Here is a 27,399-nt window from a genome sequence, read left to right as displayed (position 1 = left end):
AAGTGCTCAGTAAATCTGCGTAATGAATGAAGAATGAATGAATGAGTGTTGAACTGGGCAGTGCGAGGATGTGGATCCCATGGGCTGGTACACTCTCAGTAGCGCAGTAGCCTGGGTGCTGCTCCCGGACCCGAGCCTCTGTCCCGGCCCACCCCCGGCCCCTTCCAGCAGTCCTCACCCTGTCCTCCCAGCCTGGGCAGCTTGGGCTATGAGCACAGCCTGCTGGGGAGAGAGGGCTGTGGGCTCACTTCACGGTGAGGTAGCCAGTCTGGGCGGAACAAGGACAGACATTAAAAACCTATTTTCTCACTGAGCATAAGTAATTGGCAAAAAAGCTCTAAATCCATAGCTGTCAGGTGAAGTCATTTCCGAGAAAAAAAGGAGCAAAGGAGCGAGGGTGGCAGCCAGAGGGAGGGAGTGAAACGCAGAACAAGGGTCTGGAGAGGCCGGGACAGAAAACCTTCTCCTTCCCTCTCCCAGACCAGACCCTTCTCCCGCTATCAAACTTCCCTCATTTTTTCTTTTTTTTTTTTCTTTTCTGGAAAAAGAGATTTCTAAGGTGGTAAAAGCAACAAAAGCCAGCCCTGGAATTATTTAATGAGCCAGAATGAATTGCACTTGAAATAATTTAAATGGGATCTGGGAGCATTTAACTGCAGCTTGGGATCTTAACTAGAGTGGGAAAGGATCTTTGTGCTAATTGCTGGCAGTGATAGTCCTACAGAGAGGGAGAGATAGCAACAAGCAATTAACAGACAAGGGGTAATTTCAGAGTCTGGGCTGCTCAGGCGGGGAGAGTAAGCACCTTGGTGTTGCTGCCTGGGGAGCCCAAGTCCCCCAGCAGGGGGCAGACACGGCCTGGGGCCCTGGGTGGGGAGGGAAGGGGGAGGGGGGATGTGGGGGGATAGGTAAGGGACCAGGACAGGGCTTCCAGCAGTGGAAGCGTGTCCATCATCTTTCTGAGGGATGGGCAGATGGACAGGGATCTCGAGAAGGGGGATAAAGTGAAGCTTCCCTGTAGTCCCCTGCCCCACCTTCTGGAACACCAGCTTTGGGAAGGCAGTGGACTTTGCCAGCTTCCAGGTGAGGGAACAGAGACAGCCACATTTGGGTTCTTCTGTTTCATCCCACATACCTTCCCTAGAGGTCTCTCTACTGGTTGCACCTTTAATCACCAGTTTTGTTGTGGAGTGTAGGATTCTGTTCATTAGCTTTGGGATTGACAAATGACCCTGGGAAGGTATTCTTAGCCCCATTCTACAGATAAGAAACTGAGGCTTTCGACTGTGACTTAGTTGAGGACGCATAGTTGATGAGTGTCAAAGAGTGTGTCCTGAACCTTCATCAACTAGTAGTCATGGTTACAGTGTGCAGGCAGATGCGAATGTCATCATCTCTGTCCTCTGGGATGAGTCTACAAGGCTCGCACTCTAGAATCACTAATAATTACGACAGATTGAAGATGCTAACTTCCATAGGAAAGATACAAATGAAAGCCAGAGGAGAGAGGGCTCACTTCTGAATGGGTGACCAGCACAGGCATCACCTTGGAGTGTGGGTAGAATCTGGATATGTGGAGATGTAGAGGAGAGAGACTGCCGTAGAGGGCATTACTTGAGCAAAGACAGGAAGGGGGTAAAGTATGGGGCGTGTATGGGAGACATCAGACATTTCTATAAGTCTGGAGAGGAGGGTAGAGCTAGGGGAAGAGTCGGGGTCAGATAATGGAGAGTTTTGCATGCTGGGCTGATAAGTTGTAAGCTCGCTTTGCATGCAGTGGGGATTTCTGGGTGGGTTTTGAGCTGGGGAGCAGCCGTGGGGGATTAATCTGGCTGTAGTGCGGGGGAAGGGCTCTGCGTGGAATGATGATGACCGTTGGAACCAGGTAGAGATCCTCATAGTTGCCTACAGAAGAGGCAGTGAGAGTCTGAATTGGGACAGTGGTGTGGGATGGAGAGAAGAGGACCCCCTGCCCCATCCACTGCTCTGCCCTCAGCACCACACTGACTGTCCTGGGTGTGTTCCGTGGTCCTCAGCAGCAGTTGGGCCACAGCCTGCGTTGGAAATACAGATCACGGATGACATGTGTGTAACACGTGGGGCACAAGGCTGGTGTAGCCGGGAGGTCATCTGGGCATCTGGACTGGTCCTTGCTTTTGACAGGTGACGACCAAAGCCACCCCAAACCATGGTCACTTACCCTGTTTGTAACTCCATAACCTCTCTTCCCCTCAGAGGTCTGCATTTAATCATTTTGACAGTCCAGAAAGCCTACGCTAGAGCTTCCTCCACTTTGAGCACAAGAATTTTCTAATTCCGAGTTGTTGGCAGAAGGAAAGCGCTGCCTCCAAGGTGTGGTTTCGACTCATCCCTGGAACTGGGCAAACAAGACAGACCTGTGTGGAGCGGGTTTCCATTTAAGTGTGGGAACTGGGGGTTGGACTCATGATCTTTACGTCCCTTCCCGCCCCTGATTCTTAAATTTCTCTCATTGTACTGTCTTTTCATTTTATTCTGTCCTCTGTGCCATCTCCTTCAGGAAGCCTTCCCTCCCCTCAGCCACCTCGTTTCTCTCTAAAGACCTGCTTCCTTGGAAAGTTGCCTATGATAGATTTGTGCCTGCTTTGAGGGCAGGGCCCATGTCTTGCACATATTCCCTGTAAGACCACCTGAGGCATGACGGAGAGAAATTTGTTATTAATACTTTTTTTTTTTTTTTTTTTTTTTTTGCGGTACGTGGGCCTCTCACTGTCGTGGTCTCTCCCGTTGCGGAGCACAGGCTCCGGACGCGCAGGCTCATCGGCCATGGCTCACAGGCCCAGCTGCTCCGCGGCATGTGGGATCTTCCCGGACCAGGGCACGAACCCGTGTCCCCTGCATCGGCAGGCAGACTCTCAACCACTGTGCCACCAGGGAAGCCCTATTTTGCTATTTTTAATAATGCTAATAATAATAACAGTTAAAGCTACCACTGCTCAGACCACATGGTGAGCATCTCAATACATTATTTCTAATTCTGAAACAAACCTGCAAGGGAGGGATCATTACTGCCATTTTCCAATGAAGGAAGTGAGACTCAGAGAGGCCAAGTCACTTGACCTCTGTCCTACAGTTAGGACAGGGAGTCATCGGGATTTGCTCCCAGGCTGGCCAGCTCCAAAACGCTCTTCCTCTCTCTCTTTGGTGGAATGGAATTATCATAATCATGCTTCCAAATATCATCTCATGGTTCCATAGCATAATAATAGCAAACCCTATTGAGAGGGCTGAGCTTGGGCTATTGACCATCTGAAGGTCCACCCAAGAGTTTAGCCCACGAGGAGAGGTTTGCTTGTTGTTCTAAATCCTCTGACCATACAGCTTTCCACAGCTCTATGTCACCAGGCAGAATGTTGGGACTGGAAGCCCTACACTAGACTTTCCAACTCCCGGCAAAGAAGTCGCTGAGGAAATGCTATTGCTCTGGGGTCTTCCAGCCCATAGGTAGAGCTGTTGGACCCTGGGAAGTCCCAGGTTGTGAGGGATGGAGGGAGTGATGCAGGCCAGTCCCAGCTCAGCTCTGGAAAAGGGAAGGCACACATTGATTTTAAGAACGGACCCTGGAAACATCCTAAATGACCATCAAGATGAGCCGAGTTAAATACATTATAATATACCCACAGAAATGGAATGCCATGTAGCCATTAAAAATTATGACATGGATTTATGTTGATTGTTATAGAAAGATACCTCACAATATACTTTGTTGAGGAAAAAGCATGCCTCGGGACATTTGATATATATAGAATGATCCCCAAGATACAAAATTGTGAAAGAGAGACAGAGATGGATAGTAAGCATGGATGTTCACCAAAATTATTAACAGTATAGATCTTTTTAGATGGCGGGATTTCAAATGATTTTTACTGTAGTCTTTTTATCTATAATATGTGAGTTTTTAAAATAACAAGCATATATTATCTTTGCAAGTGGGAAAAATAAAGCCTTTTCCATTTGAAAATGCATAGATCAAACCAAACTGAAGGTGTTACCCACTCTTCCCAAAGCTAGTCCTGTTCAGAGTGTAGCACCTCTGATGTCTCATCCGTGTGTCAGTGACTAGTTACTCCCTCGCAGAGGAGTGGAGACATTTGTCACCAGTGTTAGAGACAGAAAAAGCCAAGGAGGACTTTCCTGGGCCAATTCCAGGACCTATGTGGGAGCTGAGGGCCAGAAGGCGGTCCCCAGGACTCCCCACCCCTCCGTTCCGTCTCGGCCCCGCCCCTCCCTCTCCCGTTTCCACCCCCAGCCTCCTCTCCCCCATCCTCACCCTCCTCCCAGTGTCTCCAGCAACTTTCATCTCCACAAATTCTATTCAGCAGCGAGTCCCTGAACTTTCTAATTGAGATCAGAGATAAATATAGTGGGGAAGAAGGGAGGGAGAGGGAGGAGGCCTAGTTTTAATTTGCAGCATTTCCCATTAATAACAACTTCTAATTAAAAAGTCTATATCTCCCAGCCAGGGTCCAAGAGAAAAGTCTCCCCAGGTCTGTCTGGCTGGAACCTTTGTGCCAGTGAGTTCAGAGTGCAGATTTCTGCACCAGCTGAGCCCTCTCTGTCAGAAGCCATAATTAAGCTGGAAAATAAAAAGAAAGAAAGAAAGAAAAAAAAAAGGATGTCATCTAAGACCATGGGGATCTTCCCTTGATGCAGTCCTAGAAGGAGGCCATACACCTTCCTCGGACAGCAGTGCCTGCTGGGCCAGTCCTGTTAGAGGTGGCCAGGCCAGATGAATGAGGAGAAAGTTGAGGGGGTGTGGGACATTTTCTGGAGCCGGAGGAACTGTCACAGGAGGTTGGAAACAGTGAGCTCAGAGAGAGAGCTCTCTGCCTCCATCCAGGGTGCGTCTGCCCTATCTTTTCCCTTTCTCTTCTGCCCCCATTTCCTCTACAGAGGCTCCATCCTTCTGTGGTTTGTGAGCCTGTGTGTATGTGTGTGTGTGTGTGTGTGTGTGTGTGTGTGTGTGTGAGAGAGAGAGAGAAGCGGGTGTGCTGGTGCTGCGGATGGAGAAGCGATGGCTGTTAACAGTCTAAGATAGTAGGACGTGCCATTTAGTATTGATCTAAACACAAGTACCAGTTTATATTTTTTCCCCAGAAACATTTTTATGCCTTTGCAACTTGCTGAACTGAAGTAGGCACTCAGTAAACAGCTGTGGATGAATGAAGGGCGGAATGAACATAAAGATCCTCTCTGAGCTTCAGTCTCATAGGCATATCAGACTTCATGTGTCTCAACTAAACTCATGATCGTCCTTTCCAGACCTGCCCCTCACACAGTCTTCTCCCATCTCAGTTGAAGGGAACTCCATCTTTCTAGTTGCTCAGGCTGGAAATCTTAGTGGCATCCTTGACCTTCCCCTTTCTCTCACATACCACATCCTTTATCCACAAGGAATTCTTGTTGGCTTTGCCTTCAAAATATACCCCCATATCTCCTACGGTGACCTTGGTCCAGACCACCATCATCTGTCTTCTGTATCATCTCAGTAGCGTCCTGACTGCTGTGCCTGCTTCCTCTCTTGTCCCCTAAAGTCCATTCTAACCCCAGCAGCTGGAGGGAGCCATTTAAAGCACAAGTTAGATGATGCCCCTGCTTTGCTCGGATTCCCTCCAGTGCCTTCCCTTCATCATCCCCAAAGCCTTACTGAAGCCTCAAGCCCTGTAGGGTCTGATCCCTTGTTACCCCTCTCATTGTCTTAGTTCATTCATGCTGCTATAACAAAATATAGACTGTGTGGCTTATAAGTAACAGAAATGTCTCTCTCACACTTCTGGAGGCTGGGAAGTCCAAGATCAAGGTGCTGGCAGATTTGGCATCTGGTGAGGGCCTGCTTCCTGATTCATAGACAGCCGTCTTCTCGGTATGTCCTCATGTGGTGGAAGGGGCAAGGGGGCTCTCTGGGGTCCCTTTTAAAATAAGGGCACTAATCCTGTTCATGAAGGCAGCAGAAATCCCTCAGATGAGAGAGTGTTGAGACTGAAAATCCATTTGCAAGAGCTCCTAGTCATTTCCCAAGTGCCCCACCTCCAAATACCATTAGGAGTTAACATACGGATTTTGGGGGTGAGGGGGGGACACAAACCTTCAGTCTGTTGTACTTACCTCACCTCCTACTACTATCTCCTTGGTGCTTCTGCTCCAGCGAGCTGGTCTCTTGGCCACTTTTTGACCCTGCTGGTCATGCTCCTGCCTTAGGGTCCTCGATCTTGTGCTTCCTCTGCTTGGAAGGCTCTTCCTCCAGGGGCCCATGTGGCTCAGTCCTTCACCTCCTGCAGGTTAGCTTCTCAGCAAGGCTGTTCTGACCACCCTATTTTGTGACCCTGCCCCACTCCAGCAAGGTATTACTTCCTTGTTTATTTTATTTTTTTATTTTTTTACATCTTTATTGGAGTATAATTGCTTTACAATGGTGTGTTGGTGTCTGCTTTATAACAATGTGAATCAGTTATACATATACATATGTTCCCATATCTCTTCCCTCTTGCATCTCCCTCCCTCCCACCCTCCCTATCCCACCCCTCCAGGTGGTCACAAAGCACCGAGCTGATCTCCCTGTGCTATGCGGCTGCTTCCCGCTAGCCATCTACCTTACGTTTGGTAGTGTATATATGTCCATGCCTCTCTCTCGCTTTGTCACGGTTTACCCTTCCCCCTCCCCATATCCTCAAGTCCATTCTCTAGTAGGTCTGTGTCTTTATTCCCGTCTTACCCCAAGGTTCTTCATGACATTTTTTTTCTTAAATTCCATATATATGTGTTAGCATACGGTATTTGTCTTTCTCTTTCTGACTTACTTCACTCTGTATGACAGACTCTGGGTCTATCCACCTCATTACAAATAGCTCAATTTCGTTTCTTTTTATGGCTGAGTAATATTCCATTGTATATATGAGCCACATCTTCTTTATCCATTCATCTGTCGATGGACACTTAGGTTGCTTCCATGTCCTGGCTATTGTAGATAGAGCTGCAATGAACATTTTGGTACATGACTCTTTTTGAAGTATGGTTTTCTCAGGGTATATGCCCAGTAGTGGGATTGCTGGGTCATATGGTAGTTCTATTTGTAGTTTTTTAAGGAACCTCCATACTGTTCTCCATAGTGGCTGTACCAATTCACATTCCCACCAGCAGTGCAAGAGTGTTCCCTTTTCTCCACACCCTCTCCAGCATTTATTGTTTGTAGATTTTTTGATGATGGCCATTCTGACTGGTGTGAGATGATATCTCATTGTAGTTTTGATTTGCATTTCTCTAATGATTGATGATGTTGAGCATTCTTTCATGTGTTTGTTGGCAGTCTGTATATCTTCTTTGGAGAAATGTCTATTTAGGTCTTCTGCCCATTTTTGGATTGGGTTGTTTGTTTTTTTTGTTATTGAGCTGTATGAGCTGCTTATAAATTTTGGAGATGAATCCTTTGTCAGTTGCTTCATTTGCAAATATTTTCTCCCATTCTGAGGGTTGTCTTTTGGTCTTGTTTTATAGCATTGCCACCTTCTGATTTCTTTCTTATCTTATTTATGCCTCTTCCTCTCTCTCCTACCCCACTGGAAGGTGAGCTCCACCAAAGCAGTGATTTTTGCCTCTTTGGTTCACTGTTATTATCCCAGCACCTAGATCAAGGTCTGGCACATGTCATTGCTCGATGGGTCTTTTGTTGTATAAATAATGATTAAATGAATGAGTGCAGATGAGCTAAAGTGTGAAGTGCAAGTCAAAGTTTACTTTACTGGGACCATAGCTAAATTAATAACCCAACCAAGTCCTAGCACCTGGGAAGAGGAAAGCTGTTGTCATATAAGGAGTTTGGGAGTCAGTGGAACCTGAGTTTGAAAACTAGTCTTGTCCTTTGTGAATGTTTGACCTCGGGTATTTACTTTTCTGGGCCACCATTTCCTCATTTATTAAAATGGGGGTAATGATAGGATCTTCCTTGTAGGGTAGTTGGATGGAAACAAAGCCGTGATCTAAAATAAGTGCTTATCACTGGCCAGGCTTATAGCAAGTGCTCAGTACATGTTAGCTAGTAATTGTGGTGTGATTTTGTTGTCAACAGGGAACACCTTGTAAATCAGCAGTGACAGTTGACCATGAGGAGGCCAGTGCAATCTTCCCCTGTAGAAAGAGGGGCTCACTATTAAGAAAAAGCAAGGAGACAAGTCTTGTCCAGCCCCTGCAGGAGCACAGTTCTGGGATCACCTTTTAAAAAATGAACATAAATTAATGGGGGCTGTTAAGAGGAGAGTGATCAGGGCAGTGAAGGTGAAAAGACTCAAAACCATGCCCTATGGTGGTCACTGGCAAGAGCTGGTTGGTTCAGCACAGTGCTGAAGAAGGTATGGTCTACAGCAGGGGTTGGCAAATTTTTCTGTAAAAAGCCAGATAGTAAATATTTTAGGCTTCTCAAGCCATATGGTTTCTGTCACAACTACTCATCTTTGCTGTTGAAGTGTGAAAGCATCCATAGACGATACATAAATGAATAAGTGTGGCTGTGTTTCAATAAAGTTTTATTTATAAAAACAGGTGGTGGGCCAGATTTGGCCCTGGGCTTGTAGATTGCTGATCCCTGGTCTACAGGATTCTATCATAAGATGGTTGAAGGAATGTCTGAAAGACGACTGGACTGTTCTGAGGGTCCTCAAGCAGGAGAAGTGGGGCTGAAGGTTGGAAAGTATAGGTCTATAGATGTTGTTCCCTTTAAGGAAGTTGTTTAAACAGCCAGGGCTTCTGGCTCTGCACTGGACAGAAGGCTATAAGTCCTCATCCGTGGATCTGTTCAGACAAAAGTTAGGGCAACTTGGCAGAAATGTTGGAGAATGTATTCAAACATTGTGTAAGTGGTTGATTCAATCTTTCTAAAGGGGACTTTCAAAATCCCTGATTATTGGGATATTCTAAGGTATGTGCATATTGACATTCAGGGAAACAAAGTCGTCACAGATTTGGCACCTCTGCAATGAACGGGTCATTGAAATTTGCAGATTGAAGACGGTTTTACTTTTCAATTATATCGCCAAACAGAATTTGTACACGTATCCACGGGTGAAAAACCACAAGAATGCATTGTCAACTTCATTTAGGATATAATCCATCTCAGTACTCATTTGGGTCTCTCATGAAGGCCCAGGCACTAATCATAAACTCTAGTCACTGTCCTACTAATAAAATAGCATGAGGAATGTATGAGAATTCATTTCCTTTTTAGATGCAAGAATAGAAAACATCTGGCACAGGGGCCGCTACTCCCCTCAACTCTATGTATTTGAAAATATTGCTCATTGATCTTGACTCTCTTTCTTCCTGAACCTTGGCCTCAAAGAGTTAAGATTCCAGAATTTTTGTAATAAGAGAGATTTAGGGCCAGCTGCCTACTTGGAATAAGGGTTAGGCTGTAGAATCAAAGCTGAATTATGTAAAGGAATGGAGGCAGAAATGATTGAAAACCCCAAATACCCCCTCCCCAAGGACACTTCTTGGTCCCCGCTGCCCCACTTCCCCAGAATTCTTCACAACACCTTGCTCCAGGCAGCTAGCATCAATTTATTGGAGGCAGCTGTTTGTCATCTCAGGCTTAGAAAGTTCAAGTGCAACAATTGACATTTTCTATAACCTCCTAGAAGTTGGCTAGTGGACAGTAAGTTGATAACTTAAGTTTCTCTACTGAGCACCCTGTACAGAAGGAATCAGAAGGATGGGATCTCTCAGCATCTTTGACATCATGACACCTTAATAAGATACTGGAAATGACTCCAAACTTTTGGGTGCAGGCATATCCTTGGGTCAGTACCCTGAGCCAGATGCTGGCAAATGTGGGGTGACACTCATTCACCTAACCTTTTTCAGTGTGCTAGGACCACTTGTGTTTGTGCCCAAGTGAGATGTAGGCCTGAAGGATGAGACCTTTGGGAGGGTGGGATTCTGGTGAGAGACTTGGAGAGTGGTTGTCTTAATGATGTGTCCACACTTCTAGCTGAATATAGGGTGGAGGCAGGAGACCAAGGATGGGAGCAGAGGTAGTCGGGATGCATATTTGTGGAAATGGGATGAGCCCAGTGGGAACGTGTTTCAGGAGGGCAGCCCCAAGTTTAGAGGATTTGGGCGTTGAACGGGAAATAGCCAGGGTCCTGTCATAGAAAATGGTACCCAACATCAAGCCCCAAAGGCCAAGGTGACAACGTAAATGGTAGAATAGGCAGCAACATTATCCTTTGGAAGGGTTGGTCGCACATTGGAATTAGATATGATGGATGGTTGAAGGAAGGTGGTTCTGAATTAAAGCAGAAATGGTGAAGGTGCTTGTGTTTGCATCTCACTCAGAATAAAATATGAAGACATCACCATTGTCTAGGGTTCCTTAACCTTGACATTGTTGACATGTTGGACCAGATAATTTTTTTTGTTGTGGGCGCTGTCCTGTGCATTATAGGATGTTTAGCAGCATCCCTAGCTTCTACCCACTAGATGCCAGTGGTCCTGTCCCCATTATCCGCCTCCCACATTGTGACAACCACAAATGCTCCAGACACTGCCAAATGTCCTTGGGGGGCAAATTGCCCCCAGATGAGAACCACTGCATAGCCTGCCAGGCTATGGTACACAGTGCATATTCTAGGGTGTAGAGGAGACCTGCCAGTCCAGACTGGGATGGGGGATCTCGAAGAAATGAAAGAGGCTTGTGGGCCTGGAAATTTACTAATTTAAAAGCTTAGGACAGGTTCCCTTAGATCAAATTGGGTTCCATCTTCCTGACTTATAGAGGTTTCGTCTTTATCTCCTGTGCTCCCACTGTACCTCACACATATTCCCAATAAAGCTCCTAATTTCTTGTATTGTCAACGTTTGCATGCTTTTACCCCCATGAGACTTTAAATCCCTCTAGGACAAGATTACACTCTTTTATCTTTGTGTTCCCAGAACCTAGCATGGTTCTTGGCATATAGAAGTTGCTTATTACATGTTTTCCAAATGCATGAATGAATGAATGAGTTAGTGATTCAGGGATTGCTCCCTGGCCCTCCAGCACCACACACAGACAAGAGATGCAGATCCTGAATTACTGACACAGAGCAGATATCAGAACTGGAAAATGATGAGTCTTTCCCCTCTTCTGGGAAAACATAAGTCAGCCTAGGAATGAGGTTCCTGAGTCACTGAGGGGAAATGAACCCAGGGTGGGGACAAGCGGCCTAGCTCGGGTTTGGGAACAGGCCAGGGAGATCAAGTCAGCAGGTCTGACATCCTGAGAGCAACCAAGCCCCAAGTCCCACTCCCTTCTGCGCGGTCCACAGCTGTGCTGACCACTGCAGCCTCGGCTCCCCCAGTGCCGCCGCTGCTCCCCTAGCCAAGCTCTGGGAGCACATCCACCAGTTAATGGACCTCTTGAAGGGGGGCCGAGACAGGAGCCATCAGCACAGCTCCCTACCCAACAGTCTACTGAAGCAGTGATTTCAATTAAAGGACCATTACCATGAAATCCTATCCAGCCCCAGATCCCATCGGCCAGCGGGAGGCCTTTCTTCTCCCTGTCCCAGGCCCTGCTCTGTGGTTACCGAGCGGCCCTCTCACTGGGGCCCACCGCCTTCGCTAAAACACAGCAGCTGCTGCTAATAAACAAACATATTGATCATACAGATATGGGATGTCAGGGACTTAATTCACGAATGAAGTGAGCTTTAAGAGTGCCCAGTGGGAGCTGGCTCTGTTTAAAGGGCCAGCAGCTACCTGAGTACCCTTGAGGTGGATTCCCGGACAGGCCAGAGAGGGAGCGTCTCCCTGACTGGTTGGCCAGTTGGTGTGAAATGGAATCTTCTGCCCCATGGATACCACCTTACCTAGCCCTCTGCCCTTCTCCTCTGGGGCCCTCTTTGCAATCGGGAGGTAGTCAGGTGAGGCTGCAGTGCTCTGAGAGTACAAGCGCTGGAGCCAAGGCAGAGGAGGAGGAGAAGAGGGCTTGCCCAGGCTCCCCTGGCTTGGGTTCTTGGGGTCCTGCCCTGATGATGGTGACAATGGCCTCAGTCCTGATGACCGGTCCCCACCAGGACCTGCTGTCTCACTGGAACGTACTGTATAAGAGCCCTGGGAACCCTGATGAAGGGTCCACTTTGGGATACTGGAGTTGCTAGACATCCTTAATGCAATCATTAAGTGAGCGGCTGGGGACCCAGGTTAAAGAAAATGTTGTCTTTGGCCAACAGTAAAGTGATGGAGAAGCAAGCAAACAGGCGATTTGAATGCAATGTGGTAAGAGAAAGGGAGGAGCAACGTCTGCGTGGCTGTGGAAGCCGAGAGGCTCTTTGCCAAGGAAGCTTCCTGAAGCCAGTGGCTCTGAAGTCCAGATGAAATGGTTGCACAGCAGCGGTTGGCAGGGGAGGTGTGGTGGGCACAGCAGGTGCAGGGATGTGCCCTGCAGAGCAAAGGGGTGATGTTCTAAAGCAAGCCGGGAACACTGGGAAGCACACACGGTGTGGTTCTGCTGGAGGATGAAGGATTAGGGTGGCTGGAGTGGAGGAGGGAGGGTGGTCGAGGTTGGAGAGGGGCAGGGGTCCAGACGTGGGGTCGTGTCTGCCATGCTGAAAACTATGCTGCAGTGAGAAAACTCCTGAGCGGTTTGAGGCAGAGGGACAATGAGATGGCATTTGTGGATTAGAAAGATCACAGAAGCCCTGTGGTACAGAAAGACCTGGAAGGCAGGGAGGTCATTAGTGGTGAGTGCACAAGCTCAAGGAGAGAGGGTGCAGGCCTGGACACTGGTGGCCTGGTGCGGGGGGAGAGGAAGAAGAGCTTTGAGGATAACAACAGTCAAGCGTTACCCCGCCAGCAATGGGTCTCATTAATTTCAAACTTGAGATCACTTTTTTAAAGGCCTGAGCTGAACTTTACTTGTGTTCAGGAATCTTTCTGCTGAGAGGGCCTAGGTCCCCATATCTATCAAACATGACAAAAGCTGTTTGCAGAGGAGAACTTATAGCCTTAAATGCCTTCATTATTAATGAAGAAAGCTCCCTTCCCCCGAAAAGGGGTGGCATTAGGTAATCATCTCAAGAAATTGGAAAAGGAACAACTGAATAAACCCAAAGAAAATGAGAATAAAGATAAAAGCAGAGATTAATGAAATAAAAATGAAAGTATATTAGAAAAGATAAATAAAACCAAAAGTTTGTTCCTTGAAAAGTCTAGCAAAATAGATGAATCTGTTTTAAGAGCCTGCTTAAGGGGAGGGAGAGATATTGAGAGAAAACAGAGATGATATAAATTTAATTGCCTCAGCAAGAATGTGGAGAGGAAATTAGAAATACAGAAACTGAGATCCAAGAGCCTCCCGCACTGTTCCTGCACCAGTAATGGATACGGCAGCCCCGATCCACACTTAACCCTGCCTTCCCAGAAGCCCAAGGAGACCAGCGATATTTTATTAATGTGATTCTCCTTACCGTCATATAAAATAATACTGACTCACATTTATCGAGCTTCTTTTTCTTCCTTTATGCCAGACACTACGTTAACTACTTTGTATGGATTTTATTTTAATCCTTCCAATAGCTGAACCAGGTGAATCTGTGCCTCGTTTGACACCCATTTTACAGATGAGAAAATCAGATTTAACATGACATAATAATTTACCCCAAGCTCCTACATCTCTTGAGAGGTGGAGGCAGTCAGTTTCGGGCAGCCTGACTCTTGGGCTGGTGCCCTGACCCTGTTTAACTCACACCTCTCCTGTGCACAACATCGCCCCTGAGTGGGCATGTTTGGAGCTATTAAGGGTGTAGGAGCAGTATCTGGGTGCCCAGACAGAGATGCTCTGGGCCCTGGGTTCCAGTCATGGTTTTGTCACTTAGATGCTCAACTTTGGGGAGTTATTCAGACTTTCTGGAGCTCAATTTACTTTTCTTTAAGGGAGTTGGACTGGGCCCCTATGATTTAGAAGTTATTTTATGTCTTTAAAAATGCTTCATATTCAGACCTCATCACTCAGACAAGCCTTGGCATTCAGTGTCAGTAGGAAGGTATGAATGTTCCAGAACTATGCATCTTACTCACCTTCCATCAGGGACGCCCTGGCTGCCCTCTGAATAAACAGACCAGGACAAAAACTGCCACAGTAGGTAGTGCCAGGGGTGGCATATGGCAGTACTGCCCGTAGAACTGGCAGCCCGGGCTCCTGTCCCAACCCCCAACCCACTCTGGCCCTCCTCTGGCTGCACCCTTCCGCAAGGGCCAAGAGGGACACACCTACCAGAACCCATACTCTCTTCTTCACCTCGCTACCTGGATGCCCGGAGCCCACTGCCAGGGCCTGTGTAGGCCTCTGGCCCTGGGCTGCTTCCCCAGAATGAACCTACTGGTATGTGCACCCCCCATTCCAGGGGGTGTCCAGGGGCACACAGGGCTGTGAACAGAGCCTGGCTTCGCTGGTCTTAGACTCCACAGGCAGGAGGGGACCAGGCCCCTTGTGGTGTGAGAATGAATGGGAGTGGAAAGAAAAGGGGAGCCAGGGCAGGGGACCCCCATGTGAAATCTTATCCTGACATATGGTGCCCCAGGTTTTGTTAATAGAGGAAAATTTAGTTGTGTGGTAAGAGTTAAGGCCCCACAAAAGACATATATAGATGCGAATGGTAGGCAAAATGACAGGTCACATTGAGTTGAGTCAAGTCAACTTGACGATTAGGGGGCCAGGTAAGTTAACACCCTTACAAATAGAGAATCCCTCAGAAGGGAGACAGACTGCCTACAAGATGGGAAACCAGAGCTCAGGAAGCAAACGTAGGGAAACCAAAAGAACAGAAATCTGTCTTAGCTTTCTGATCTCAAAACCAGCTCATGCCTCTGGGCTCTGACTTGAAGCTGACCAGAGCAGTTCTCTGATGAGAATCTGGCCCTCCAAAGAGACGTGCCAGGGTGCATTCACATCTCCGTATGGTCATCAGCAAATATTTATGGAGCCCGCCCCAGGTGTGAAGCACAGTGCCAGACCCAGTCCCTCCCAGAGTGGAAGTACAGCCTCATGGTGGAGGCAGGTGCTGGTAGAGGAATCGTGCAGATGATGTAGAACCGTGCTTGTGAGACACCCAGGGAGGGAAAGGGCCAGGGTGCCCCGAGGCAGCACAGCACAAGCCCCGACCCAGCCTGGGAATCAGGGCTTACCCAAGGAAGTGGCGTTTGGAGGTGGGACAGTATGTGTGCAGTCTCTGGGGTGGGCAGCAGCCGGTCCGGCTAAAGGCAAGCTATGAAGGGGGAGAGAAGTACCTGGAAGGTAGGCAGGGGTCACAGGGGAAGAGGCAGCATCGGGAGAGCCTTCCAGATTTGAGTTCACTTAACCGATTGCAGGTGATACCATTTCCTGAGACAGAAGGACACTGGAAGCAGCCAAGCTCAGGGCTGGGGGTTTGGGAGAGATTGTGTTTGGTTTTGGACCTGTTGATTCTGAAGTACTAAAAAAAAATTTATTTTGAAATAATTTCAAACTTAAAGAAGAGCTGCAAGAACACAAGGAACTCCTGTCTCCCCTCCTCCCAGACTTTCCTAAATGTAGTTAGCATTTAATTGCATCTGTTCCATCACCTTTACTCCCTCAACAAAGACACTCTTCATTCCCATCATACAAGCTCCCTGGTCAGGAAATAAACCACAACCTGCATTCAAATGTCACCAATCCTCTCAACTAGGTCTTTTCCTTTCTGGCCCAAGATCCCATCCAGGGATACATGTAGCACTTGGCTGCCATGTTGTTTCTGTCCCCTTCAGTCTGGAGCATTCTCTCAGTACTTCCCTGACTTTCATGGGCAGTTGGAAGCGTACAGGCCTTTCCTCCGTAGGATGAACCTCAACCTGCTTTAGCGAGGCTTCCTCATGACAAGACTGAGTTTTTTGTGTCAGGTTTATTGAGGTTTAATTTACATACAGTAACATTCATCCTTTTTAGTGCATGATTCTATGGGTTTTGACAAACACATAACCTTGTGTAACCACCACCACAATAAATAAATGGAACATTTCCATCCACGGCTGCTTCATGGGCACATGACCTGTGTAGTTACATAAGGCTGTGCTTTGAAGGGCCTGTGCTTGGCTTAATGCTGTCCTGTCACCGTCTTGAAATACTTAATAATTTTTAACAAGGGGCCCTGCATTTTCATTTTGCACTGGGCCTTGGCAATTATGTAGCTGGTCCTGTTTCCCATCACCCCCAAAAGTTTCCTCCTGCCCCTTTCCAAGATCTTTGGCAACAGATGATCTGTGTTCTGTTCCTAGAGTTTTGTCTTTTCCAGGTGTCATTTAAACAGGATCATGCAGTGTGTTGCCTTTTGAGTCTGGCTTTTTTCACCTAGCACAATGCATCTGAAATTCAGATCTGTTGTTTCATGGATCCACGGTTGGTTCCTTTTTATTCCTAAGTACTATTCTGTGATATGGCTATATTGCAGTTTATTTATTCATTCACCAGTTGAAGGACACTTGATTTGCTTCCAACGTTTAGTAATTATGATTAAAGCCACAATAAATGTTCACATACAGGTTTTTGTGTAAGCATATGTGTTCATTTTTCTTGAATAAATAGCGATAATCAATAGAGTGAGATTGTGGGTTGAATGGTAAGTGCATGTTTAACTTTATGAGAAACTGGCAAACTGGTTTCCCACGGGGCCGCACCGTTTTGCATTCCCACCAGCAATGGATGAGAGGCCCAGCTGCTGCTCATCCTCACCAGCACTGGGTATTAGCCACATTTTTATTTTAGCCATTTCAGTAGCTGTATAGTGATTTTATTTTGCATTTCCCTCATGACTAATGTTGTTGGACTTCTTTTCATGTGCTTGTTTGCCATCTGTATATCTTCTTAAAGTGTCTATTCAAATCTTTTGTCCAGGACTTCCCTGGTGGCGCAGTGGTTGAGAGTCCGCCTGCCGATGCAGGGGACATGGGTTCGTGCCCCAGTCTGGGAGGATCCCTCATGCCGCGGAGCGGCTGGGCCCGTGAGCCATGGCCACTGAGCCTGCGCGTCTGGAGCCTGTGCTCCGCAATGGGAGAGGCCACAACAGTGAGAGGCCCACGTACAGCAAAAAAAAAAACAAAAAAAAAACTTCTGTCCATTTAAAAATTGGGTTTGGGGGGCATCCCTGGTGGTGCAGTGGTTAAGAATCCTCCTGCCAATGCAGGGGACATGGGTTCGAGCCCTGGTCTGGGAAGATCCCACATGCTGCGGAGCGGCTGGGCCCATGTGCCACAACTACTGAGCCTGTGCTCTAGAGCCCACGAGCCACAACTACTGAAGCCCACGTGCCTAGAGCCCATGCTCTGCAACAAGAGAAGCCAACGCAATGAGAAGCCCACGCACCGCAATGAAGAGTAGACCCCGCTTGCTGCAACTAGAGAAAGCCCATGCAGCTATGAAGACCCAGTGCGGCCAAAAATAAATAAATAAATTTAAAGAAAAAAAAATTGGGTTTGGGGACTTCCCTGGTGGTGCAGTGGTTAAGAACCTGCCTGCCGATGCAGGGGACACGGGTTCGAGCCCTGGTCTGGGAAGGTCCCACATGTTGCAGAGCAACTAAGCCTGTGTGCCATAACTACTGAGCCCATGTGCCACAACTACCGAAGCACGTGTGCCTAGAGCCCGTGCTCCACAACAAGAAAAGCCACTGCAATGAGAAGCCCGCGCACCCCAACAAAGAGTAGCCCCCACTCACCGCAAGTAGAGAAAGCCTGTGCGCAGCAATGAAGATCCAATGCAGCCAAAAATAAACAAACAAACAAACAAGATAAAAATTGGGTTTGTTTTTTTATTATTAACCTTTCAGAGTTTCTGAATGTATATTCTGGATACATGTCCTTTATCAGATATGTGTAACAAATATACTTTGTCCTGATGCACTTTTGAGACACTCAAGTGATTAGAGCTAATGAACAGAGGAAGGTTCTGGGCTGGTGATATGAAAATGTGACTTAACTGGTGTGTAAATTGAAATTGAAGACATGGGCCTGGGTCTGATTGCCAAGGAAGAAAGCAGAGAACTGAAAGAAGAGATAGCTTAAGACTGAGTGTTTAGGAATAACAAAATTAAACAGCCAATGGAATGGGATGAGCTAGAACAGGAGATTGAAAAAGAGGTGTCACAACTGTAGGAGAAACCCAGGAAAGAATGAAGCCACAGGAGAAGAGAAAGGAGTGTTTCAAGAAGAAAGGAATGTTCAAGAGTGCTGGACGCAGTTGAAAGATCGAATAAGATGAGGCCTGAAAATTAGATGTAGAACAGATTTAGAACATGGTGGTCACTAATGACCTTAGCAAAGCTATTTATGTGGAGTCACAGAGCAAGGCCGGTATTCACCATACCTAATGACACAGCCATGACACTTAATATTGGAATGATTAAGTATCGATTGGTGAATGGCTGCCACCCCAGCCCACTGGCTGTTTCCCTGGCTCACACTTGGACCTCCCCATGATCCAGTAGCAAAGTCAACCTCCCAGCCAGCAGGGGATCTTTAGGATTCCGCTAGAATCTCTAGGACTCTGCTAGAACTCTGGGAGCCCAGAGCAGGGCTCTGCTAGGGAAGATGCTTCCTGTCTGCAATGTAATTGGGTGTCCTTCTCCCCAACCCCGTGTCTCATCCCCCTGGGACTCCATGCACCATTATTCATGTTTCAGACCCAAGAAAGTTGTATCTGGGATGGCATCCCTGACCTTGTCCTTCCATCTGCCCAGCTGCACTGGATCAGGATTGGGTCAGACAGCCATGTGCTACTTCCGGGACTTAGGACCTCACATCCTTACCTATTACTGTAGGGGCAATGAAAGTGGCAAATAGATTTTCGTTCATTTTGTTTCTCAAGGGGTAGACTGTTTTTGTACTTTGGTATGTATTGATTCTGGGTTCGAGTAGTAAGTGTACTTTGAGATTTTTAGTTGAAATATAGTAAACAGTGCTAGAAATATAGCTAAAATGCTAATTAATCAAGCTGATGTGTCTAATTGCGGCATACCATTAAGGAGAGTCTTAGCCCTCAGTCTTTAACTTAAAAGGTTAACGCTACCTAGCTTCTTAATGAACTTACAGCATTGATGCGGATCATTTTTCAAAGTATTTTAGGGGTCCTAGTTCAAGGACAATAGGCATGAAGCTATGATTTGACCCACAATCTCTGAATACTGTCCGTAATACAAACCTGGTTGTGTTGGTATTAGGGTTGTTTGATATAGGCGTCCTGGGATTGCGTCTGTTTTTAGGCCTAAGGAAGGTATGGCTTGTGAGTGTAATACATCTTCGGAGGAGCTTAGTATTTGGATTGTTATCTCTATGGGTAATACTACTCGGTTGTCTACTTCTAGTAGTCATAATTACCCTGGTTTTAAGTCTGATGTTGGGATTATATAGGAGTCGAAACTTAAATCTTCGTAGTCAGTGTACTCATAGCTTCAATACCATTGGTGACCTACAGTTTTTACAGTAAGAGATGGGTTATTAATCTCATCCATCACATAGAGGATTCATAATTATGGCAGGGCAATTAAAATCAAAATAATAGCTGGTAAAACCATCCAAATGGTCTGTACTTCATGTTCGTCTATTGTGCTGACATGTGTTAGCTTAGTTGTTAACATTAGTGAGATAATAGAAGGACCAGGGAACTAATTAAAAAGACAATTATTAGTGTGTGATCATGAAAGTGTAGTAATTCTTCCATGATGGGCGACGTTGCATCTTGAAATCCTAGTTGGAAAGGATGTACCATAGAGATATTACAGGATTTTCACCTGTGACTTAACTTTGACAAAGTTATATAATTTTTTACTAATATCTCATTTATAGAGAAAGACATAATGGCTATGGTGTTGGCCTGAAACCAGTAGAAGAGGGTTCGATTCCTTCCTTTCTTAGTCATTTTAGGTTAACGTAAGGAGGTTCTTCAAATGTGTGATATGGTGGAGGACATCCATTTAATCACTCTAAATTTGTGGTAGTTAATTCTACTGTTAGCACTTCTCATTTGGATGTGAATGCCTCTCAGATAATGAAAATTATTAACATGACCTGCTGTTAGTGAAATGAATGAGCCTATTGATGCAATGGTACTTCATGTTGTATAGGCATCTGGGTAGTCAGAGTATCGTCGAGGTATACCGGATAGACCTAAGAAATGTTCTGGGAAGAGGGTCATGTTGACACCTACAAATATGATTACGAAGTGGATTTTTGCTCATGTTGAGTTGAGTGTATACCCTGAGAATAGTGGGAATCAGTGCACAAACCCTCCTATTATAGCGAAAACAGCCCCTATTGAGGGTACATAGTGAAAATGTGCAACTATGTAGTAGGTATCATGAAGAATGATGTCTAATGATGAGTTACCTAGGACAATACCTAACTAACCTAGGTATCTCACATCCCTTCCTTCAAACTCTCTTCAGACCCTCCAAACACGGCAGTCCACCTTTGCCCACCCCTCACAAGTGATTTCTCTCCGCCTTATGAAGTACTGCCCCCACTTCAATGACTGACGGTTAGTAACTCTTCCAGGGTTGACTTGCCAAATCCTCCCAGGAAGTTTTCCCACCACCTCTTTCACTAGAAAGAGAGGAAAATGCAAGCTTAATTCTCAGTGGAGCCTCTTTTTACAGAAAATATTTGCTTCATCCCAAGGGGAAGGCCAAGTTCCCTTTTTTGAATGAATTTTCTGTAGACTTCCATGTAGCTCTTTGCTCACACTGACTTACAAATTCCCAAGGTTTCCTTCCCTCTCTGCTCGCTTTCCCCGTCAAGCAAAGGAAGGAGCTGTACAGATAGTACAGAAGGCCTCTTCCGGCTCTGACTTACAGAGACTTTGTCCTTTGTGGCTTGCATCCACCTTGAGCCAAGGACACCCAGGCACTGCCATAGTCATTGTCTACCTGCAAAAGCCGCCTACATGGGATACCACGAAGGGAGGCCGCTGTGGTCTTGTGGTGCTTCAATTGCAAGGTTACACAATACGGATAATGGCAAATAATGCCTCCTCATCGTTTTTAACCTCTCTGAAGAATGCCTCTGTGCATATGCCAGAGGTTTTTATTTTAAAATCAATTGTGCTTATTGTGCTCTTTGGAAAAATAAATGAGAAACTTGGAAGAAAGAAGTGGGATCCAGGGCTTATTAACACAAAGAGGTTGGAGTGGAGCGTGGTTACACGGGCCTGCCTAGACGAGACTGCTATTGTCCTGGAGGACAGGGTTAGCAGCTGAAAACCCCAAGTGGTTGCTATGGGAGAAGAGAGCTTCTCATGCTACAAAAATGTACCAGACATATGTGGGCAAAGCAGCTGTCTTCTATTAGCCTCAGGCGTCCTGAGAGCCTCCATCCCCATCCTAGGGAGAATGGGGCTCTCGTCCCACCGAAGGACTTTTAAGTCACAAAGATCAGATATCCAATCCAAGTTCAGCCATTTACTAGCTCTGTGGCCTTGAGAGAGCCACTTGACGTCTCTTCTGTACAATGGAGGGAGCGACACCCGCTGCGTGGAGTTCAGAAGATCATGGGAAACTTGGAAACACTAAGCCAATGGCTTGTAGGGGCCCATGGCTGTGAAAACCCCACATAGGCTCATTCCCAGGGTAACATGTGGATTGTTGGGGCTGGTAACCTGAGAGAACCAAGGCAAGATCTGTGGGTACAAGAGGGGCTGTAATTTTAGCTCAGACCCTAATCAGTTCTGCAGCTGCCTTGGGCAACTATGGCATTCCAGTGACAGCACTTGGCATAGTGGAAATGCCACCATGCTTGGCTCCAAGGTATTTGTGCTCCGTTCTCTGTAGAGCCACAACACACACACACACGCCACACCATCTGCCCACGTCCCCATCTCACCACTCAGGACCTCCTACTGCTTTTCCAAACCCACTTCCACATCTTAAAAGAGAAAGGAAGGGAACTCTTTCTATCACTTTTGCAGGGCGAAACCATGAAGAGGGTGGTTGGTATTAGACTCTGTACTGGGGCTTGTTCATTTTTACTAGTTACATCACTGTACATAAGATAACACCCTTCTAATGCATGGCACAGAGCAGGCTCTCCAAGAGGCCAGCTACCTTTTCCTTGTTTTTTTTTTTTTGGCCCCTACAGATATTGATATGAGTAGGGCTGGTCATTTGCCAACCTAGGCCTCAAAGATGGCAAAGAGATCTTACTAGAGAGCCCACATCCTCAGTTTTGTCCCAATGATGTGCATTTATCTGTTCTGCTCTTTTCTAGGGCTCTCATTGTAACCTAAGTCCTAATGGGACCAAAGGCAGAAGGGGGGAGGGAGGGATGAGGATGCAAACAATAACTGTTTTTTCTTGCTCATCAGAGATTAGTCATGAGGTTTGATCCATTGGGCTTAGGGGTCATTTTCATCCCCTGCCTGGTAAGAGGGGTGAGAGTGAGGGCAGAGTTGGGATGGGGAGCAGATGCTTGGGGGATGAGACTCTGGCAGGGAGACCTCAGACCAGGGGCAGTGTCGAAGGTTCTAATTGTTCTGGGGACCAAGGCCTTCTTCTGAGACTCTCTTCACTAACATGAGCACCTTCTCAGTGCTCTGTCATTGCACCCTGTGTGGATGACACCCCCTGGAGTTGTGTAGCACGGAAGCCCTGATGCTCATCATTCCTCAAACTCCAGCTGCAATAGGCATCACTCTGTAAGTCTGCCATTTCTGCCTGCCATATGGTTAAGCCTTATGCCTGGAATGGCCTTTCAAAACTCATATCAACACTTGTTACCTAATATTTACACCATTCTGGACCCCAAATTCATTCGAGAAGCAATTTCACATACCTGAAAGACATTCATGCTCAACTTTACCCAGATAAAGACTGGTTGGGGCAGACACTGCTGGTTGCCTAACTATCAGAACTCTCTGCATCCCAAATCCTTCTTTGTTGGTAGAGCTAGACTTCTACTATAAGTGTTAATGTCACATACTCACGTTCCCAGGCTCCTTTGCATCAAGAATATTGACAGCAGGATCTAATCTTTGCCAATGGAAACTAAGAGGAAAAGTGCCAGGAGGTTTCTGAGAAATGTTTTCCTCCCTGATGAAAAGAGGAAGGAGGAAATGTTTTTCTTTCTATGAACATGGTTGTGTAAGGATGTGATGCCTGGAACCACAGCAGTCATCTTGAGACCATGAGGAAATAAGCCTGAAGAAAATTGATAATGGAAGAGTAGAAGGAAAGAAAGAACCTTGCTCTTTGATGACATTGTTAAACGAGTAGTTAGACCTTTGAACTCCCATGCTTCTGTAACTTGTTAGGTTAGGTAATTAAGTTCCTTTCTTGGTTAATCTTTGTTGAGTGTTCTGCCACATGCGTCCAAAAGCATCATAACTGCTCTATATTCATCTTCCCATCTATCGCTGTGAGTGTGTGGAGCTGTGTGGTGGGGGGAAAGGAGTACAGGGTTAGGAATCTAGGTATTAGTTCCAGATCTTCTACTACCTTCTTGTGGCAAGTCAGGGATTGGTAGGAAATAGCTTAGAGGGTCAGGCTAGACCCCTATTTTTGATAGAACTGGAGTGAATTCAAGAACCAGACATCAGGGCAGAAGGTCATTCCCAGTGTGCTGAGCAAAGAGGATACAGCATTACCGTCTTGAAAGCGCTCAGGGAACTACTCTGACCCCATGTCCACCTAGAAGATGACATTCAAATTCTAGACACCTCTAAATGTCCTTCTTATAATGGAGTGGAGCTCTGAATAGGCTATGTGGCTGGCTCTTCTTGGCTCAGGGACTGGCCAGGATGAGCCTGCAGCTGGCAGGGTTTAGAACCCACACAGGACATAGAGGAAATCTGAAAAGGCTTAGCTGGGGTGTGGTCTGAGACCATTGGCTAAATTCTGATCTTTGCTTTTTAAATTTTTCATGCTGTCCCTGCCCTCCATCCAGCTGGCCATGAAAAAGTTGTCTATGTTATACTTTGTCGGCTCAAGCTCAAATTACCCTTTGAGAAAACATCCTCGTCTAGAGCAGGAGCTCTCCCTGCAAAGCCAGGACCCTTAAAATTACGTCTGCCAAATGGAGAACACCTTTTGGAATCACAGAGCATTAGAGCTGAGGATGCTTAGGCCCAAATGGGAATAGATGATTTTCTAAGGCTACCATCTGGTTAGTGGAAAAACCTGCCTTGGGTCAACATCCTGGACTCCAAGTTTAGTGTAACCTCCATGACACTGAATAATACATGGATCCATTTCCTGGGTGCCGAGAACAGCTGAAAAATGGACACGAGGAAGTGTGCTCATGAAAGCTGGGACTGAGGGCAGACATTTATCTAAGTATCTTACCGCCTTGGGATTTTTATTATCTTCCAAGACTTGGGCTCAAGTCACTGGGAGAAAGATGATATCAGAGCTTGAGAGTTCTCAGATATCCACATAAGAGGCCCTCCGATTTTGCTGTGTGCATCTCTTTTAGGATTAATTTTTATAAGATGACAGTGGATCCAATTTGCTGTGGCATGGATGAATAATTGACCTCTGGTATTTTCTGAAAATCAGACACCACTCCTTGGTGTTCCATCAAAAGCAGTGCCGGTCTTGCCATTAATTCTGGTGATGATTCTCATTTTCAGGAACCATGCAATAGGTAGCTGATGGGATCTTTTCCCCTGCTGAAGTGGTTTACAGGCAAAAATAATTCAAGAGGTGCTGTCATTCTTTGTGCTTTGTAGGTCACTCAAATGAAAATTTAAGGACCAATGAAGCAATCCATATTTGTCAGGGAAAGAGCAGCCCCTGATGTTAAGAAGTCCTCGGGAGGATAGGTTGAACTCCGAGTGACTGGAATAACTTACTCCAGTATGCTTTGAATACCGATGGCTCGCGTCTGCTGTGTGGAATGTAGATACACCTCCACACAGTCATGTGCTTATGACTGTAGCACCACCCACAAATTCACCCCTATACCTGCAAAGACTCCCAGAACTGGGACATGGTGTGGTGAAGAGAAAAGCGCGCGGACCTTAGAGTTAAGCAAACCTGGCTCCAATTCCAGCCCACCAGCTGATTGTCTAGAGCTAATCTCTTTCCTTTTCTGGGTCTCAGTTTCTCCATCTGAAAAGTGGGGATATTATATCAATCTATCCCAGTTTCAGTCAAGATTAAATGAGATCCCTTAACAAAAAAAGTGCATAGCATACAGCAGGGCTTCAATAAAGGCCAATTTCTTTTCTTTTTTCCTTTGCCCTCACAATCTACCAGCTGCTTGGGGAAATTTGGTCCCCATCCACCCAAAGTCCCCAGAAGTTCTGCGTGTCAGAAACTTCACAGTCATGTGGTAAAGACCCAGTGCAGCGACTAGAGAAGATGCAGGGAGCAAGGGGCTTTCCTTGGCTCTTCCCATCCCCTTAAGCAGAAGCATCTGCTTCTTGGCAAAAAGCAATCACATCCCTCTTATCCCCAAAGGGAACCTGACTTCTGAGACCTTTTTAGGTATTGGGTATCAGGGTAATAATAATAATAGCTTCCATCTCTTGTGTTTTTACTATGTGCCAAGCATCACGTTAAGTGCTTTATGCGCTTTCTTTCCACAGGCCTATCGGTGGTGCAGGAACGGGCAGCCTCAGTACAAGGAGACCCCGGCCTGGAGAGGTGAAGTTCCTTATTCAGAGCTATGCAGCTAAGAAGAAGTAGGGTCAGGATGTGAGCCCCAAACAAAACCTTCACTCTTAACCAAGGGTCCCAGTAAAACGTAAGTCCATCCACTTTTTCATTGGTGTAGCATGTATTGTCTTACATTTATTGTCAGTATTGCATTGGCATCGATAATGTGCATTTTAAAATTTGACTCTAGCATAAATCACACAGGTATTAGATAATGTTTGTCTCCCTCTCTCCCACTTGTTAAAATATATGTTTATAAATTATAGATAAGTGCTGCTCAAAGTGTGGTCTCAGCTTCACTGGGGATCCTGTTAGAAATGCATATTCTCAGGCTCCCCCCCAGCCCTGCTGAATCAGACCGGGATGCACCCAGAGATCTGTGTTTTAACAAGTCTCCAGGTGATCTGGAAGTGCGAGACGCACTGGTATGGATATTTCTTTGAGCCACTAGGTATACAGCCATGCAGGAAAAAGGAGAATTTAAACCCATCTTCCTCTGATTGGCCCAATCAGCTCTGGGAGTTTCCTGCATTGTGTTGAAGACCTTGCGATGCTCCTGTTTTGTGAGGACCCAGGACAGACCTGTTATTTTGCTGAGAGCTGATAAATGGAGAGTGAAACATCCGTTTCCTCTTTGACCAGGATGTTCCTCGTACCCCTTTCATCCAGCAACAATGGCAGCAAGCATGGCCACACTCTGAAAGATTTAAATACTCAATTAATCAATGGAATATTCCATTAGTGGGATAATCAGTTGCCATTGCCCTGATCTATAGTTACATCTCGGCTGGGCCTCACAAATTGATTTCTGATGAAGTTCTAATTGACTGGACCATCTGATAAAGGGCCAGTTGGAGTTTATTGAAATACCAGTGAGCAGTCCCTGGGGCCGGGGCCTTCCTTAGGGGAAGGCTGGGGGTGGGAAGAGGGGCAGAGGAACATAATTTATGCCCAGTTCTCACTACATCTTCTCTCCAATACAATGTTTATGAGTCCCAGGTGAGGGATGTGCACTCACAGCTGGAGTACACGGATGAGACAGCCTCTCTGAGCCTATCCCCTGATCTGGGCGGCAGGTGGCCAGAAAGGGATTTGCCCAGGAACCCTTGGGGCAATGGTTTTCAGATTCGCGTGTGCTTCAGAATGACTCAAAAAACTTCCTAGAATGTAGAGTCCAGGTCCTAGTCTCAGGCATTCAGACTCTCTGGGTCTGGGGCAAGGACCTAGGAATCTGCATTTTGATCAGTTTCCCAATGATTCTGGTACAGTGGTCTCCAGGCCTCCCTTTGAGAAATTCTGCCTTAGGAGCTGGTGGCTCAGAAACAGATTGTGTCTCCAGGGCTCTGCTTCCCCGGGGGGATTCGGGTTTCTTAGGCTTTTTGTGTGGGAACAAATGTGTATGTGTACTGTCAAAGGCTCCCAACCTCTTCATTGCCTAGCACCCCTTTCATTATTTTTTTTCACTTGTTTTGAGTGATTTTTCCTTTCAAATAATCTGCTACCCTGCTGCTAATGGATTTGCCTTCACATTTTTATTACTCAAAGACACCAAGTATGTAAAACAGTATAGTGTCACCTTTATTTGTTTCATTCACTAATTCACTGGCTTATTCTCAGACATCTTTTAAGGATAATGTGGCAGGCATTGAGGATATCTTTTTTAAAAACATGAAATCAGGCAAATATATGGTTCCCAATTGCAAGGAGCTCATACTCCTTTGGGGAGACAGGC

The 27,399-nt window shown here is 46.3% G+C and overlaps 1 long non-coding RNA gene across 1 annotated transcript in view; it reads left to right on the top strand.

Moving 5' to 3' along the window:
* Positions 1-25,749, top strand: part of LOC109551835 (uncharacterized) — a 112,342-nt gene extending 86,593 nt beyond the window's left edge. The window contains exon 5 of the long non-coding RNA XR_004525291.2: positions 25,598-25,749. This is a non-coding gene — a long non-coding RNA (uncharacterized lncRNA). The remainder of the gene's footprint in view (positions 1-25,597) is intronic.
* The last annotated feature ends 1,650 nt before the right edge of the window (positions 25,750-27,399 follow it).

Source organism: Tursiops truncatus, chromosome 2 (assembly GCF_011762595.2).
Source record: "Tursiops truncatus isolate mTurTru1 chromosome 2, mTurTru1.mat.Y, whole genome shotgun sequence".
Lineage (NCBI taxonomy): Eukaryota > Metazoa > Chordata > Mammalia > Artiodactyla > Delphinidae > Tursiops > Tursiops truncatus.
The sequence above is the reverse complement of the archived record's forward strand: the minus strand, read 5'-3'. Positions and strand labels throughout refer to the sequence as shown.